This window comes from Lineus longissimus, chromosome 12 (genome assembly GCF_910592395.1).
Source record: "Lineus longissimus chromosome 12, tnLinLong1.2, whole genome shotgun sequence".
NCBI classification, from domain to species: domain Eukaryota; kingdom Metazoa; phylum Nemertea; class Pilidiophora; order Heteronemertea; family Lineidae; genus Lineus; species Lineus longissimus.
In genome coordinates this window covers 666,022-685,728 of record NC_088319.1, presented here as the reverse complement: position 1 = coordinate 685,728, position 19,707 = coordinate 666,022, and the positions used below count along the sequence as shown (strand labels likewise).

Below are 19,707 nucleotides of genomic sequence, written 5' to 3'. Positions count from 1 at the left end.
TTTAAAAGAAATAAGATTGTTTTCAAGGGTGTGATAGGGAGTTGGAGATCAGTAACTTATCACAGATCATTGTACGTAATACGGATCGAAATGTACACAAATGTCGTCCTCTGTCTACAGAGTTTTATCCGTATACGTATAAGAATCTGTGATGAGTCGCTGTTCTCAACCTCAACTTGAAAGATGGCCATGAAACAGCTATTTGCTTTTTCCATAACGCGCCCCCTAGGGATTTCAAGGTAAACCGTTAATCCCACCAAATACGATCGAGTTTTCTCGTAAAAGTCGCTGTATGGTATTTCCAAACTTGAGAAATTACGAGAAGCTCGAGCCGCAGGTCGGCACCCCTACTGATTTACGAGAGTTTGCGATGCTGATACAGAATTTCATTGGCGGTCATCTCGGAAAGATGGCCATATTGAATTCAAACCCGAGATCATTCATAATCAAGCTGCATTTCAAATTTGGCCTGCAACCTGAGTCGGAGCTGCAGAATATGATCTCAACAAGTTGCAGAAGTGTTTTGGTGGCCATCTTGGATTATTGGCGGCCATCACGGTACTGGTCGATATTGTTATCGTTATCGTCAATATTAGCCACCAAATTGGATTACGAGATATGATGATATGGCCAATGAAACTGTTTATTTCAGTTTCTGTGCAAGACACAGCAGAAGGTTTCCTTTTGTCATAATGGCTCCGGGGTGCTGAACAACAGAATATTCGAAGGCTTATTCGACAGAGCTGCAAAACCGCTAAAAATCGAATTACCTGTGATCGAATCCTAGTCCAAGATAACTTTATCTGTCCCAAAGTTGATTAAAGAAACACCCATCTCTGAAGAAACCGGCCTTGTATGTTTGCACACCAGCAGCCAAAAAGGACAGTAACATTTACTTCCTGACAACTCCGATTCGGACCATCGCAGCCATGATACATCACTTTTAGATTCGATTCTTGATATGATTTATAGAACAGTCGACATGCGAGTCAAAATAGATCTACACTAAGATACTCTATATTAAGACTGTATGTTGTGTGATAGCTTTTCTGAGTTTCGTATTACCATCCTTTGCCATCAGATGTAACTCTCACGGTAACCCATTCGGGTTCCTCGTCACTCTTTCACCAAGACGGGCTGCTTTCAATCGCTGCCTTCATGCACGAAAGAAGTGGACTAGCTGTTTGAATGCATCACATGTTAATTATATTGATTACTGGCATTTCTTGCACTGTACGAAGTAATTTAGGTGCAAAGTGGTGGCTGGCGGGTGGTTCTCCCTTCCGTTTTGTCTGGATATCCTGTGAGCTGGAGCAGTGTCATTTGCATATGGCTGTCTGGCGGCCGGCGTATCTTCTTCGTAGATTTCAGGGGCAACCAATTTGTGCAGCCATGCCAGGTCAAGTACCATGCTGCTATTTCAAAGAACCCAATGTCTGGGCCATTAGTACTAAACAGCAGCTAAAGACAGTGTTTAGTACAAGTTCCACACAGAAGGGACAGGTTGACGGAACATCCCTATAACCCGAGTAAACATGACCCGATATCATTGTATTCCGCGAGAACAGAATGCAGTGCGTATTCTGTCGGGTGATTCACCACCTGACACGCTTTACAAGGCATCCGCCGACCAAGGCCACATGAACCTGAACGATCAGCCAATACAACCCACAAATCATTACAAAGTTATTGGCCATCATTTTTAATCGATCTGTATGAAGTCGACTAACTTAGCTGCCCAAACCAATTTCATACTCCGCTGTTATTGTCCACGGTTTCACTGGTAATTACTTGAACATGCGCCCAGTGGTCCCCTCGAGTACGGCCAATCAGGTAGTACATTAGCGCAACAAAAGTATGTGAAGCAAGTCATGATGGCCGTGCGCCCCCCGGAGGATTTCAGATACATTTTATCATCCAAGTCTGGATAATGGCCCGATAATCCGAAGCAGTGTCTAGTCAGAGGTTACGAAAACATTGAGATATTAGAGTACTGCGCGCCCAGAGGAGTGCCCCCCTGGAGCAGTTTCCTAACTTTAATGACAGCGCACGAGCAGGGGCGTAGGCAGTAAGGAGATATACCCTTCCACTGCATCTGCCGAGTTCTGCGTCCAGTCATTTTGGGTTATGTTAAGTGAACTTAACTAATTTCTGCTTCACGCTTTTCATTCTGAAGGGTCACTAAATATAGCACCACCATCGATGACTAAGTGTAAATGATCACGAATTTCATGATGTAAGGGTCAGCTAATTAATTTTCGCGTTTATTTGGGAAAGCCATTTCAATCAGGAGTCAGAATTAACCTTCCATGAGCATGTACGAAACCTACAGTCCATCAAGCCCCTGTTCTTCAGTGCTTAAAGACATGAGTTGAGCCTTTTTCATGTCGTTGTGGACAAATGTACTAAAATAGTTGAACTCAAGAATGTGACCACATCACATCCAAAAGATAGTGGTGTTGCACAGCACTAGATTATCCTTTTGGTAGACCCAACCAACGCTCTTTCACGGTGTCAACTAAAGCCGGTCAACTATAACAATGGCTGCTTCACTTTCAAACGATTTAGTCCATGTCCTCAATGTAACATTTTGTACCACATATTTGGTTTTTTGGGCGGTCGGTACATTTTTTCACAACACAGCTCGCATTAGAACAGCGGATTAGGCTCACGCATGAATGAGCTTTCAATAAAACAGTCAAACTGACTTTGTGTTGAATGATTTTATGGCTGAGGGGTTGAAAAACGTAATGGAAGCCATTTTGGAAGTTAGGTAACGCGTTAGGCTGAAGTTACATAGGCCTCACGTTTCATCGACTCACGACTCATTTGTCACTTGTCATTCGTGACCTGATGAATGGACATTGGAAAACCTATTGACCTGTTCTCATTGAAGTGAATTTTGGAAGTTTTGCCCGCATTCGTCGTCTCACGTCATTTCATGTCATTTCACGAGTGAGGCGATGAATGGACATGTTCATTCTTTGTGAAATGAGCTGGCAAAGAAAGTGGACGTCCATGTGCATTTGTAGTGATATCGCCTTCGAAACTGTGAGTATAGCTACTTTTCGGCATTTTCATTAGTTTACACATTAATACAATGGCTAATTTCGATTGGAAATGAGAAACAAAAAATGCAAAATGCAGCACTTTTATGTACCACATTGTTCTCGTCCGTCGCCTCCGCTTTTGTTTTCTATTCTCCATCAGGAGCAGCATGGCTGCCATCTCTTCTTCTTCTGAGTCCATGTGCGTCGCCGAGAAAATCCAAGTGACAAATGAACGAGCGAAAAATGATCTGTTTGTAAACCACCGCGGTCACTCGTGACAAATGAGGAGTGACACGTGAAAATGGGCCGTGAGTCGATGAAAAATGTGGCGTGAGTAGCTCATTCCTATGTAACATTAGCCTTATATCGCCTCACCGCCACCTCAGCAAACATGTCTAAGTTGCGTAATGGTGCATTCAAGTATAATCGCGTAGTCATCAATTTCATCATCACTGACTGCGCCAAAAAATTTACTTTCATGTCCGTCGAAAGAAGTGTATTTCGTCACTCAAAAGCAGGTGTCATTGTTTGTCTGCCCAAGTTGACAGCCTTTCACAGGTCCCTGCCTCTCTCCAAGGCCGGTGACGACGCTGATACAATAATCTGCCTGCCACTGCTAATAGAAACAAATGTCCGCGATACATATTGCGTATGTTGAGCAAATATCGCTGTATTTATTAGCAGCTTGTTTACTGTCGGGGGTGATTAGCTGCCACGTGTCATCATCGATCTATTGTAGTTATAGCAGGAACAATGTGGATCTAAACCTTTCTGGACACCTTGGTGTCTTCATTGCAATACGCAGCGGTGGAAGTTAATATTATACATTCGAGGTTTCTTGGTCCACAGAAATGATGCGATATTTTACCTGACCAACCCCTGTGCATCTGTGCATTCTGTTGAACCTGATTACGATGTCGCAGCGCGGCGATAAATCAAACAGGTCATTTAGTCCATGTTAACATAGAGATACACGACATGCCTGCGAACGGTGGCTGCACAAACGGCTCCTGACTCCACTTTGTATTTCGTCAATAGCGCTATGTTAGGTGTTTTTCAAAGAAGTCTGGCCAAAGGTGCTTGGCTGACCTCTTAGTATTTAATAGTTAGTTGAACTCAGGAATGTGAGCAGATCACATTCACCAAAAGAAAGCGGTGTTGCGCAACACTAGATTATCCTTTGGATAGGCCTAACCAGTGCTCTTACACCATGTCAACTCAAGTCGGTCAACTATGACAATGGCTCCCCAGGACTGTGTAACATTACTTTTTGCCATCACAGTATTACAGTTTAGTGACAAGTGGTCAGCCAAGTACCTTTGACCAGATCTATCTGAAAAAGACTTTAACCAGCATGCACAACATGCTACATAAGCCAGGCGGAGGTGTAGCGACACGTCACTTGAGGCAATACCGTCCTTGGCAACGTGCGCTGCCAAGGACGCCAACGCACGAACAGGGAACGCTGCCGCTATTTAGAGGGAAGCTGGGATGAGTCGTTATTGTAACATCGAGTCGCTAACGGCAACCATATGACAATGAATATCACTTTCCAATCGGCCGGGTACCAAATACCTTTTTAAGCGCGTCTCTGATTCTCCACCAGAACTAACTATTTTGACGCCTTTGTGGATTTTGAGACCTTTTTGATATTGTTCGAGAACTGACGCCGATGTCTTTGTGAGAAAGTTGTCACGTTAAAGCATTTCCGATCCTTCCCTAACGTATATTTTAGCTTATTTTTTCAAAGTTGCCAAAGAAGTCCAGAGTGAAAACATAAACACTGGATACACCTGTAAAATCTACTTTAGATCTCAACCCTGAAGATAAACAGTTCGAAAAAGTTACTGCCTCTACACAAGTTTAAAATGTCTAAACAGTTACTGTGCTCAATCCTGCTAACATTCGTGGCCCTGGGACTAGTATCACAGAATGTGGTCCAATGCCGGCCCGTGGACCCAGAGATGGATTTGCCAAACTTAAATCGGGTGTTTTTAGAACTGGCAGGAACACAGTCGAATGACATGGATGACATGAATACGGTAAGTTGGCTTTCCTTTTTTTATTGTTTTGTATATTGTATCTTTCTTTTTTATAATTATCTAAGAACATTCACTGTGAAAACACCATACGTCTATTAAAACGTTTTGTGGAGATATGCCTTATCGCTACCATTGTCATTGCTGAAGTAATCGTGACGAACGCGTTAATTTTTACAGATACTCCCAAAAAAATGAAACCAGCGATTTTTCAGCGATCTATAAAAACATAAATATTTTTGAAGAAAATATCGTTCTGGCCAATGGTACCAATAGCTTTTAGCATGTGTCTGCTAGTTTTATCCTTGACCATGCATTTTCAATGAAAAATAAAATTCTAATCAAGAAAGTACTATCGTGTTTTTCATATCGTTCTGGCCAAAGGTACTTCATTGAACTCAGGAATGTGACCAGATCACATTTACCAAAAGATAGTGGTGTTGCACAACACTAGATTATCATCAAAATAGGCCTAAGCAGTGCTCTATCATGGTGTCTACTAAAGCCGGTCAACCATGGCACCGGCTGTCCAGTGCTGTGTGAAATTACCATTTGTGATCAAACTGTTAGAGTTTAGTGACAAGCGGTCTGTCAGGTATTTTCGGCCATATCTGTCTACCATCATCACGAAAAAAGGTTTTTCGGCCAAGTTATACGTCTTATTGGCTGCTACCACGCACATATTCTTTCTTCTCATCTGTTGCATTCGTACCGCTACTTGGGACGTGGGGATTCGTTGACCATATCGACGATTCCTCGTTTTTCCGCCGTGCAAATAAGTATGTTAGGAATTTTAGAGCCAACATTGCCATTCCAAGAGCATACTTGGAAAAAAAATAACGAGAGTTCAGAAGCATCTTTCACGTTTCTCTTTAGACATGGTACGTTATATACATGTATATACATTATATACACTAATATACACATGACAAACCACATGCATTCTGAAAATTCCAGACGAATTATTATAGTAGTTGAAACTGGCAAAAATAATAGTTCCAAAACGTCTCTGATGCAAATAATGTATTGTTCAAACCTCGTAAAAAGTATTTTTTCGCATGCACTTCCATTTATTGCAATATTGCGAAATAGCAGTGAAGCAATTTTTATACATCGTTGGGAAGAAGATAAATTATTATTCTTTGTCATTTAAAAAGATTGATTAAAACTGATAGCCATCGCGAACGCACAAGCGAGATGTCCTCATCAACGAGGAAGACAATCCGCACACATGATTAGCACCACGCAAATGTTAATTACATTCATTTCATCTCTTCAAAAAGGCATTAAAAGATTAGTCGAACACGGAACCGGGGCGATATTTCTCCCAGATACGATCATTGCGAATAAAAACAATACGGATTAACTATCATTCGGTGATTATTACATGGCGGCCTACAGTCAAATTGTTAGTCGAATACTACCACAAAAAGCCAGTTTGAAATGAATTAGTATCATAAAGAAGGTTGACAGTCTTTTCAGTCTTTTTGTAGCAGCAACGACCGGAACATTTAACAAACGGCGATTCCACATTATTTGCAGTAAAGTGCATCACAACGGTTCCCTCCCTCTACCGTTTTGTTCACCGCTGTCCCATACTTGACACGTTGCCTGATAATGGTGCAGTCAGCCATTAGAGTAGCATTGATATCAGTTTGGACAGCATTGGACTGCTGCTTTGAGAGCAACGATTTGAACTAATGCTGCATTGAAAAGTACGTCTAACATAGTTGCTTCCTCAGTTGCCATTTCAGTCAACTGTAATTTCAGAGGCGTTGGCTTGGGGTGCACTGGATGCTGTGCAAAAGCCCAACAGGAAAAGGAGGCCAGCTTCTGAAAGCGTCATAAAATATTCAGAACTTCTGAAAATCTAGGCCTAGCTACTTGTGCGAGCGGCTTTGTTTGAAGACAGCAGACCGTGTATTGGGCCGGGCCTGATTTAATTCTACTGTGAGGTAAGGGGGAAAATGACTTATAAGTTTGAATTTTCCTGCTGGCCCTTTTGCCACAAGATATTGGAGAATGAATGTAGTGCCATCTGCTTCTGAGCGCGATGCATCATATATTTAAGGAACCAGATATTCCACAGGCAGCTTGTAAATGACGATAAAAAAGTGTATGGCGTATCTGATATCTCAATAAATTATCGATGCTTCTTTTTCAAATTCTCATTTTTTCGAAAAACTACAACTCGTTTAGAAATCCTTTTGCACACAAGTGCAGAAAAAAATAATGACATCGATACTTCTGAGAAGAAATATTTTTCGTCTATGATGAAATAGAACGTCTTAAAGAGAAGCTGTTTTACATGATTTCGAAGTGTTTCCATCCTACTATGTTTAATCATCTTGAATATAATAAGGTTTTACATCAAATTATACTTTAGGATTTTATCGACTTTATAACTGAGAGCTGCTCTTAAAGCTGACATGCATGCATAAAACCCTAACGGCCAAGTTAGAAAACACAAAAGCCCGACCACCAAACGACCAACTGCACTTGAAACATGATAAACATGCAGCGACTGGTCTCACTTGACTGCACAAACAACAAGTTCATTGACGAGACAGGTCACAGAGACGCTCTCGTGTAAAGAAAAAATAAAAAATAATTCTCGAGCGGATTCGAACTCGGAACCCTCGCCACTTGATCCTTGCCGTCTTACCCACTATGCCATGAAGTCGTTGTTGAAAGTAAACGTATTTTTCAGTTTTGTCTTTCACGTTCAAGCTTGACAGAATGGCGTCTTTCATTTTCAGTTTCAAAGTGGCCTTTAAAGTTTGCCCTTTTACAATATTGGCAAAGTGAATTCATAAGATACATAATCAGAAGATGAACATGACATCCTGTGATGATTATAAGAGCTCGCAGCTATTTTTCGAGATTTTAAGATGCAAAACAATTTCCCACTTTGCTAGTCAGTATTAAAACTATGCGAGTGTTCAGGAACTATCTCATGAGGTGACATTCGATTTCGAAGAATGGTCGCGCGAGGTCTCAATTGCCACTTATGAACTGATACTCATATCTGTGGTCCACATCCAGTGTTCCTTTGGTGAATTCGGTAGCGCCACTCCGGCCTGCTGGTAGTCTATCATATCTGAGGGCCTTTGAAACATGGCTGACCGGTCGTTCAAAACATGGCGGACGAGCGTTAGTGTTTTCTAACTCGGCTGTTAGGGTTTTTATGCATGCATGTCAGCTTCAAGATCGATAGAAAGCACCTTTGAGTGAATTTCAAACTCCGATCCAATTTTGAGAGTGACTCACATTCGTTTTATGACAATTTTGATTGGAATGAACAGGCGAACGTTTTTACATTGATAAAGTATCTGTGTGTCCGTAGTAATATATTATTTTAAATTCCGGATCTGACCTGTGCATGAGGCGGAACTTATGAAGTAGCATTTCAAGTGGTTTTGATGGCCTACAACCTGGAGAAAGTCTTCGTTAGACCCGTCTTGCATAGGTCAAATTTGGAATTTTAGATATCATTGAAGATGTAGGTGGAATACCAATGAGAAAACTTACGTTAACTTAATTAAATCGAATATACATATATCCCTTGATAGCTGTAATTCAATATTGGATATGACGACGGTGTGTGGGATTCGGAAGGCTTCACTGCATTTTTTTGGCTGAAACGAGACGTGCATATACATTTAGTGATACCTTTAGTCTCCATTATTGCTGTCTGGTTATTCCGCTCATTCGAGAAAACCTCCTGATAAAATAACAACCTACTCTTTCCAATAAACTATGCGCTGCTGGACGACATTAGACCAAATTGCATCGGATGGTTCAAAGGTTATAAATTTTTCGACATTAAAGCCAGTTTCCACTTCGCTCACGGGAATCCCCGTGGCCTTCTGAGGCGCTTGATGAATGTCGATGTGAGTTATTGGCTGACACTGCCAAGTGTAAGTGACCATAAAGCCGGCAAACCGTGACTTCTACTTTCGTAGGGGCGATTTCAAGTTTTTTTTAAATACAGCATTAATTTTTTTCAGAAATGGCGTGCGAATCTCTCTTTATTGTAAGTTGTACAATGGAACCTCCCTTAGCGAGCATCTCTCTATTAAGGACACCCTCTCTGTTAAGGACACAAGTTTTGGTCACAAGTTGTTTCCTTTTGGTTCCAAATTGGTTCCTTTACAATTTGACCTCTCTAATCAAGATACCTCTCTAATAAGGACACTGAGCACTTGTCAGTCCCGAGGGTGTCCTTATTAGAGAGGTTTTACTGTACATATATCCTTTTAGTTGATTGACCAGGGCCGCCTATCAAGTTAGGTTATGCCCGTAGTGTTATTTAATGACCAAATGGATGGAGGTGATTGCATCAACTTTCGTGAAAATACGATTACAAGCGACCTTTCTACATCTCTACTGGCATAGCTGGCACTCGAGCGACATGCGTGGCGTAAAGTGGTGCTCTGGCAGAAAAACGTTATAAAAAGTAATAAAGCTTGCACACTGAATGGCCCTTTGGTTTGGCGCTCTGTGGGCCAGTCGCGCTCACTTCGACTTTACAACAGGCCATTTCACAGCCTGTGCACCGACCTGGCATGTGTTGAGCAAATGAGTGAAATTTAAGTTGACACAAAAGTAGTTAGAACCACAAGAATTGAACACGGCTACATTGTTTTCCTTGATATCGAGTGGACTTGTACTTCAGAGTGCTTCCATGGGTAGGTTAGGGCATGAAGCCAACCGAAATGCGCATCAGTAAACAAACTTAACGATTCTTCGCAAACTGACTCAGCTTGATGTCAACGCTGAGAGTCACTGATGTCTTCATATTTAAACACTCGATCGCGGCACTTACAGAGCAGATGTAAGTTATTCAGGATATCACGGGAGAGCGAATAGCAAAGTGCCTGTGATTTGACGTGTCCTGCTTCAAAACCTTGGATTTGTGTATGCACCTGACGAAGTCGCTGGTCTGTTGCGCAGGGAAGGAGGACGGCGACTGCGTGAGCCAAGGTGACGACTGCGACCAATAATTTAACTAAGCTAAACCTCCCTGGTCGAAAATCTAGATAGTATTTTCGTAAGATTCTTAGTTCAGATCTTTTACAAGAGTCTTGTAAGATTCTTGAATCTTAGTTAGGATCTGAAGCTAAAAGATTCTTTTTGAAGAGTCTTGTCACGAATGCATACATGTACGCAGACTCTAAAGTGTTTTTCACATAGATCTCTGCTCAAAGGTACTTGGCTGACCTCTTTTCACTAAACTTTAATAGTGTGATCACACATAGAAATGTTACACAGCCCAAGGCAGCCGGTGTCATAGTTGACCAGCTTTACTTGACACAGTGATAAGCACTGATAAGCCCAACCCTAAAAATAATCTAGTGTTGTGCAACACCACTGTCTTTTGGATGTGATCTGGTCACATTTTTGAGTTCAACTAAGTACCTTTGGCGGGAACGATATGAAAAAACACGATGGTACTTTCTCGACTAAGAATCCTAGAATTTCAGCTGGACTGTGCCAAAGACTTAGACCAGAAAACAACTTAAGTCACCTCACCGACATTGTTAGAGGTTTCCTCAATCCAGCAAAGATAAAGCACAAAACACCGCTGAGTTACCGTAACAATTTCTTCAGATTATTTTTCACTGGGATAAAACTAGCAGACACCTGCTAAAAGCAATATGCAGCACTAAACTGCGCTACGCACGAACAGACACCGTTATCACTGACTTAAAGTGGAATATCACGTTATGTGAAGAAAATACCAGCTTTTTGTAGCCGTTTCCACGTAAAAGTGATCATTTAAATGGGATTGTGTGGGCATCGATGAATAGGCAAAATACCGAAATAAATTCATTTTTCTTGTGATATGGATGCATTGGGATGCTTTATAAAGGTTGAAAGCATAAAACTGAGCAACAGTGTAGCACACGTGCTGGTTGAATGGCATATGTGGTGAGAAGTTGATAAATTGATCTCGTTAAATGCCACGAAAGAGCAAATGAGTAACTGAACAACCTTGTGAGCATCAGTTCTCGTCTTTGTCATCATGATCAGTGGTATAAGTTAATTTTCCATGTAATATACGCTTAATAAAATGTTTTAGTACAAGTGCAATCCTTTTACCCGAAATCACATGAACAGTGCTCGGTTTTTGCTTCAAAATAATTTTAACATGTTCCTTGTCCCATTACCATGATTACGCGGTCTTCTCAGGCATCTTCACTGTTCATTTACCTTTGACTCTAACATGCCTCGATTGCAATATGTAACAATAACCATTCTTTTCAAAGCGCCTCCAGTTTGAGCGTTGACTTGAGCTCAATCCTTTCGGCTACGATTACAGATATGAGATACTCGACAGCGAGGTATTATTAGACTAGTTTCTTAAACACATCATACACCAAATGTTACTTCTCGACCAAAACAGCTCCCGGCGCCTCGTCATATATATATATATGTTACTGTGTTGGCTTGAAAGAAAAATCCCTTAAAACATTTTACAAAGCAAAAAACAACATTTTCCGGCTTGACTAATCCCTGATTACTTTTAAACATTATATCTGCACTTACACAAAGATATCACCAAAACCTCTACCTTCGCCTTGTTTCTAATTACAGCCTTGGCATAAAAGACAAGTCCCCCACAAAAGACCACATTAATCTCAAGAACGCCCCGATAATATTTTTGAAAATCTTTTCATAACCCTACCCAAGATACAAGGATCAGCTTCAAAGAAAACATGAGGTATTCTAATGTTACCTATTCAATGAAATCTTCATACACCATAGGGAACGTGTCGTATTTCTGTTACGTTACATGTACGTAGAAAAAACGCCCTTAATTTCCACGGAACGGGTTTTCCTTCTTTATGATTTGCTAGCACTTTGAAACGACTGCTGCTTTTTGGGCAATCATTAAAATATTTTTGTGTGAAGGAAGTTTTCGCAACAATGTTAGAAATCATAAAGTGAAACGGTCTCAACTGTGGAGAAACCACCGGATCTAGTTTAATGAATCAGATTCTAAGGCCTGATTGCATTGGGGTCATTTTCTCTTTTTAGTCGCCGGCACGGCAAATTGCAATTGTTTCCAGCGGGTGCTAATGAAAGAATCCCTACTGGTTAGGTTGGTGTTTCTTAATGTTTCTTCATGATATTTTTGGCCTACTTGGCTCCTAACAACTTCGCTAGCGGGTAATGTTCTAGTACTAACGCAATGACCGTTTGGGGCAAGTGCTTTTGGCCGCGGGGGTAAACAACGCAAGGAACTGTTCTTAGTGTAACTAGGCCATTGTTCTTATCATTGTGGTCAGTTTCAATTGAGCCAGTACATTCAACATGACTTTAACATCACTTCTACTTTTCATTGCAAAAATACTTTCTGAAACGAAACATTTTATCAAAATGTCATTCAACTTGAAAACTTCAGAATTAACTTAACATGCAACAAATATGATCGTCTTTTCCTCTTACCACTTCTCCCATGGCCGCATAAATAAATAGAGGATACCATAAGAAAACAATCAGTCAGCCAAAGAAAACGTGGCACTGCTACAATGTTGCGACATCATTTTGTATGCTTTGGGCCTTCCATACAAATCTTCTTCAGGGGCCAGCCAACCCTTGGACCAGAATGATATCAATTAAGCCGCTGACTTATGTATATTTAGCTTTTCTTCAAGACGTCACTCTTTGACGATATCAGACATTCACTCACCTGGGCGCGGAGTAGTAATGAGGTGAAAAACAAAAGTTACTTTGATTTATTTACAAAGCTTGGTGTTACTTTTTATCAAGAGGTGGGTGCATGAGAAGAAAGACAGTTTGATAACATGTCAAAGGCTCTTAAAGCAACCTTGGTGAACTATCTTCTTGATTAGGTTGCAGGTTTTGGATTGGGACGAATCCCTATAAATATGAATTCCCGCAAAGAATAATCGTAATAATTGTGATATTCGTAAAAAAAACTTGCGAAAAACGCTGTATCTAATAAGTCTGTCAATAGTCGTACAATATAAAGCCATGTTATATAAGAATTGAAGTAGTCACTTTTATTTCGACATATGCTGTACGTATTTTCAACTACTCTTTGTGAAAAAAAAATCGTTGATAAGGCTTTGTATTCGTTAATCTCAAAGGTTGAAAATGTAGAGACACAAGATCTATCACATATCAAGCCATACTGAAGCAAATATACTTTATTCACTCACGGGTATCAAGGTTGTACTTTTACTTTTTGGAGTTTCCCAGACAGTTCGCAGACACCTGTCACAAAAATGTGCGACACTTTCAAATCAATGTCTTAAGTCCAATTCCTGTAGTGCTTTTTTACACACTTATCTGTTAGGCTCGACAGGTGTTTTTTTTCATCAAGTCCGTTTTCGTTGAACTCATCAAATGAAAGACTCTGTACATTTTGTTTGAGGGCTATGTATATTCTATCTAGAACAAGCCAACTTCAAGCATTTAGAACTAACCAGTTAAGGTAATTGCGTCTATTTTCCCCGGCCTATCGACCACATTGAAAGCTTTTTTGTGGGGTCCGTGTTGTCAAAATTTGTCCTGATTTTGCTACGATGACCCCTTCGATTAGACAAAGGAGAACAATGCGAATAGGACGAGGTGCAAGAGGGCCTTGTTGATAGACAATAGACCGTGTATTGGGCTAGGCCTGAATTCTTTTAACTGCGATGAAGAAGGAAAAATAACCATTATGTTTTTTGACAGGTAAAAGGTCAAGACTGGTCATAGCATGCATACATTTACTGAATAAAAGCACTTTTCATCATCAAAGTGCAGGTCACCTTTTCCCCTTGCCGCCGGGATAAGGCATACTCGTTCATGCACCTTTTAGCCATTGGCTACAAATTACGAGACGTATTCGATTTTTCTTTTCCGAGCCACGAATAGCCTGCAATGAAGTACATTAACTAATCGGATCAACTTATCTCTTACCATTCTCCATTTTGACCAGTCAGCTGGTTAACTAAGTCATTTATGGAAGAGTTGGGTGCAACTGGCATGGGGTTCAGCACATTTCACGAAAAATGGCCCTCTCAACCGATTTTGGATGATTTTGCATGTGATTGTCGTATTTTATATGAAATTTCCAAGTCAAAAGTGTCTCAAAATACTTACTTTGCCAGAAGTAGACAAATCGGGACTTAGATCAAAATACTTAAGAAAAAAACTCCAGCCAATTTTGGCTTGTGTTTTGCAGTGTCATTTTTCGTGAACATGTGTGATAGTCGATTATCGGGGGTCAGCTATACGTGTCGGTTCTATGTTCCCCATTTTAGACCATTGGTGAAATACTGAAGTACATGTATGTTCAAATTATTACCAATAATGGCAGTGGCAAAACTAAGTCGATGCCAGAGTTTGGGTTGGAACGGAATCTTTGCATTTTCGAAACGGCCCCAACCCCAAGAATGTCAATAAGAGGAGATAGCCACTACAAACCACTTCCATAATGAGAGAGCCTTCTGCCGCCAGGTCTTTGTCATATAGGCATATGCTTCCTTAGGCAAACGACTCAGGTTAGCCACCTTTACTCAATCCAATAGGGCATCACTCATCCCCTTAACAGAAACATTCCCTGTACGTTGATTTGCTTTGAAAACCGAAGAGTATCGGATGCACCGAGCTATAATGCACTGTGATCGGTACACCCACGAGAACACTGCCGGATAACATCGTGTTGTCCACGACTAAGAACTTAGTAATATGCTAAACCTCACAAGCGATGTCATTTTCAATAGCAGAATTAATTTTTTAAACCCTTTCACAACAATATTTGAGCCCTTGGCAGATAAAAGAATTCAGGGCTAGCCCTAAGCATGGTATTTTGTCTTTAAACAAAACCCGCTCACACCTAGGCCTAAATTTCCATTGTTCCTTTTTTTATCAAAGGGCAATTTTTTTTATCAAACGCAATTTTCCGAAAACCCCTACTCTGATTTCTATATGTAAGGCATTAGCAGCTGCAGCAAAGACGCCTTTACTATCAGAGAGCTAATCATGCAAAATGCCAAACTGTTCGACTGTTCGACCCCATTCATAGCATGCAATTTTCATAGACAATGGGTTCGCGATGCCAAACTGTCCAATGGTCACGTCGACATGTTCCGGCACACAGTTATTCAGCTTAGCTTTTGTGTCGATGTCTTAGTAATAAGTGTAGCTGCCCCAGATCGATGTAAGTGGATGAAATAAGCTCTCGTGAACAGCAGGTGTGAGTTTACAATTGAAAAGATCTTTTAACATCTTATCATTGCTTTCAAACAGCCATGTATGGTTTACATTTTATATTAAAAAATTTAACCTTGCTATGTGTGAGGTTACAACAATTGAAAATATCTTTTAACATCTTACCATTGCCTCCAAACAGCCCTGTATAGTTTACATTTGATCTGAAGAATTCAACCTTGCTATTCTTTTTTTAGAATCTTGTTTTTATAAAAAAGATTCTGGGGGTTTTAACTACAAAAACAAATAATTCCCAACGAAAAAAGGATAATTTCAAAACATTGCAACGATCCATCTATCTGAAAGATGAACTACAATGTAGTTATCGAGGTTATAAAGCATTCTTGTTTCATTCTTGTTTTCAGGAATTTTTTCATTTAAATTTTTTAACTTCGCATTATAGTTTCGTGTTATCAAAGATGTTCTGGAGTTTCATAGTCTTACCTAAGTTGTACTTTGTAATCGTGTTATGCCTTAAACACGACTTTTAAGACGTATTGGAAGACAGGCGAATCCGCAATTGGTAGCAATATCCTTTAGTGACATTTTAAGTCTATATGTTTTAACTGAAAAGGACTTCAGATTCTCGATTTGAAACTGTGGGGAAAGGTCGTTTTTGTTTATATTTATAAGTCATGCATCTATACAAAACTTTAAAGTAAGTCAATTATAAAGGTCAAGTAATATGAGAGAACTATAAGGCGACAAAGGTTATGAGGGGGCCGGGTGGGTTGAGATCTAAATATTCTTCTTTTGAATAAGACACAACAAGATCAGAATCACAGGTATCGTTTGTGTCTCTTTCGATATTTTAGGTAATTTTGTCATATTTATACCGAGCCACATCCCTTTCAAATATACCAGCCTTTGTTTGAGACTGTTTGACTGGTCGAATAAAAGCGAATCGACTGTTCGCTCTATTCAAAGCATCGCGTTTCGTCAAAAAAAGGGTTTTTCTGAATTCCGAGGATGACGACGACCTCACCTTGCTTTCGTTCTTGTTCTCGGAGCACATCTGAATCTCTCTATTATCCGGGGAAATTGAGGTCCAACGACTCTGTGAACATGATGAATGGAGAATCTTGTGTGGCGATCAGCTTCTTAACGATATCTCAAGACACGGACAATGTCGCATTCATGATAACAGTACTGCTGTAAGATCAAATTAGAATGTGCTAAGGCTCTTCCAACAATGGTTATTAAGCCCACATTATATACATGACGTATTAAAACTCTAATAACAGGATATGTCGGGATGAAGATTACAATGCTGGTATAGAATATCATCTTGTTAATAGTATTGAAGGCGGAAGGCTGCAGGAAGCACGTCTTCTTCAGTGAGACACTAAGGGAGACCAGACTCCAGTGCCCCCCATTACTCTTGATACAGGGGAGAGAACGAAGAGAAAGGTGGAGAAAGGTGGAGAAGAGGGTCAAGAATAATCGAACCCGTTTTTCTCAGGTGCAATATTAAGGTCGGACGTCGCATAAGAGGCAACCATGTCAAATCGAAAAAGTTTATTTGGTAAAACAAACAGTGTTGGCCAAACCGATGCTCTTTCACGGAGTCAACTAAGCTGGTCAACTATGACACCAGCTGCCCAGGGCTGTGTAACATTACTATTTGTGATCACACTATTACAGTTTAGTGACAAGAGGTCCAAGCACCTTTGGCCAGATCTAAGGAATGAAAATAATGTTTTTGTGGCAAACAGCTTAGAAAAGTCTATTCGCGACCCGATAAAAATAGATAAGACGATATATTTTCGGTATTTTATACTCCTTTAATACCTTCTTGTCGATTTTAGGAATTCATCTTTCCATTTCCTTCAGGCCTACCTGATCAAATCTTAACAAATTCAGAGAATACCCCAATTGATTGGAGCCATTTTAACCCATTGTTACCTCTCATTGTCTTTTCTTTACTGCGGTTCGGGCTTTTTACATGCAGAACCTATTGTTACTTCATTGTTGTATCTGGTTGCGGGCATTCTGCACTTGTCTTTCGTGGCACAGTGTTGCATGATCATATTATATGGTTTGGGGCTTTCCTGTTCTTTCATCTATCGCCCATTGTTTCTCATGTGTCTTGATACATACACCGTCTTGTTCTAGGTTTCCCCATCTTATGTTCTTGTTGTTTTCAAGGCGGTACCTATTTGGATGCAAACACCCACCTCGTGCTTGACATTTCAGCGAGTACAGTCCAAACAAGTGGACATCGTACAGAAACAAAATTTGTTGATACGCCCCAAAGCAAATTGCAAAACAATCTATCGGTGTCGTAGTCTAAAATTCCCCACTGGGAGAAAGGCCCGCTACAATGGTAATGGAAAAAGGTACTTCGATACCTCAGAGATATCAGTGCCTGATCTTATCCTTTGTCCCACGAACACTTTTTCAAAGGAAATCTCGAACTTTGCTTCGACATTTATTTACTGCTTGAGGAGAAGAGTCTCTCAGTCTCTAACTTCTATTCATTCCACCAGTTCACCCTCTCGATGCAGACATAACTTTGGGGCATTTCTCTGCCCTATTGTTACTCGTGTATTATTTTACCAACGATGGCTTCGGCATTTCCTGCAGTTCTGACGTTTTCTTTCTTGGTTGGTTTCTCAGTGCTATTGTTCAGGGCTTTATTCTCATCCTGTGTCCTTTGTTTGTTATTTTTTTCAAGTCGATAGTGTGTGCCAAATGCTGATAACGTACGCTTCTGGCTAAGTTCCTCTTGCCGAAACAGATTTGTTACTGGAACATATAAAGCAATATGTCGACACAAACGAAAAGAAGCTTAATGCTTGCTTTACCTATTCCCAAAGTGTCATCCATCATTCCAAAGTATTGACAAGGAGCTCTTCAGCGTATGACTGGCTGTTTGCATACTGCACCAGGACATGCATCTTGTGTAAAACGTACCATTTCTGAAGTGTCCTTTCGAGTGAGTATAGTTCATAGCACTAACTATTGAATCTCAAACAAAATGCTTTCAATTAAGCGAGTGACCGCCCGTTTGTTTTCGAAATGGGACGCATGTTATGGACACGTTACATTTATGGCTTTGCAGTTAGAAACAACGGAGAATAACGAAAAACTGTTGTCTTGCAAACATCGTGACATCCAAATAACTTTTTATGATAATGGCTCCTGGTATTTGCCTGAGATGAAAAATATGTATCATATCAGTAGTTTTACAGTCTGTGAATCAATAGAGTAATGGACATTGACCGTTAGCAAAGGCATCGAGGTATTTGCTTTCCAGGACATACAAGGCTGCAGTTTGCATGACTTGTGTCCATTAGACAAAAGATGAATAAACACAATCTGAGATAAGCAAATTTAAGCGCCGTGTGTAAAAATACGGAGATCCTGTTGGTGTGGTTGAGAACTCTATTCCTTCGACTGCGATTATATAAACATGATAAAGTTCACGTTAACACATGTAACGCGTCACTGTTCACTTTCCTTGCGTAACATGAAGAACGAACAAGCCATTTCCGCAGAGCGGGCTGCATACGATTCACGAGGTCACTTTTCACCCTCACATCGTGTTCAGTTAACTCGTGACCAGTGAAACATGACAAGTGACAACGTGAACTCCAGCGAAGAGAGGGATGTACAGCACCCCCCTCCCCGCGGAAACCTTTGTCAGGCGAACATCTCTACATTACGGACACGTCTGTTAGTTCCTTTGTTTTCTAAGTAATTTCCAATAGCAAAACAAAGCTATATTAGGCCGATTCCTCTCTACTCCGAGGTGTAGGCAGGTGAATTTGTCATATCCGCACTCCATTACGTGCTGCAAGCGAAAACATTGGTTTTCCGTGAGCGCTTCGGTGACCGGTGAGTGCTGCAGTAACTTGTGATGCGAGCTAAAACCTTTACACTTTAAGGGTAAACATCATAATCAAATTGAAGCCACTTCGCTAAATATGCAGCTGGCCTAACATCTCTTTTTGCAATTTTGCTTTAAAAAATTGTGAGTTTTTCTGTTGAAATAAATAAGGCACCATTTAGCACTGTAAATATCATTTGAATCTGAATTCGATTAATTACTAAGACAATCACATTCATTTCTAGATCAAGGCGAGTTTATCTAATTGACTTGGGTATCTGATTAAGCATTTGGTGTGGTTTTTTTAGTTTACCTGGCATGGGCGGCCTTCTCTTGAGGTCACGTTTTCACTTGGCACCGGCTCACTACCAGTTAATGGACTTGGGCTTGATATCATGATATGAATTGTCATGAGAGTGAATTTACACAATATCCTGCCTGCAACCAGAAACAGAGGCCATCCTATCCGAGGAACAAGCCGGTTTCCGTAAAGGCAGGTGCACAACAGAACAGATATTCAACCTCAGTGTATTGTGCGAGAAGTTTAGGCAGCTCG

General features: G+C 40.5%; 1 long non-coding RNA gene across 1 annotated transcript in view; it reads left to right on the top strand.

The window, feature by feature from the left end:
• Nucleotides 1-4,501: 4,501 nt before the first annotated feature.
• The window catches only part of LOC135496938 (uncharacterized), a 35,056-nt gene continuing 19,850 nt past the window's right edge, over nucleotides 4,502-19,707 (top strand). The window contains exon 1 of the long non-coding RNA XR_010448741.1: nucleotides 4,502-5,092. This is a non-coding gene — a long non-coding RNA (uncharacterized LOC135496938). The remainder of the gene's footprint in view (nucleotides 5,093-19,707) is intronic.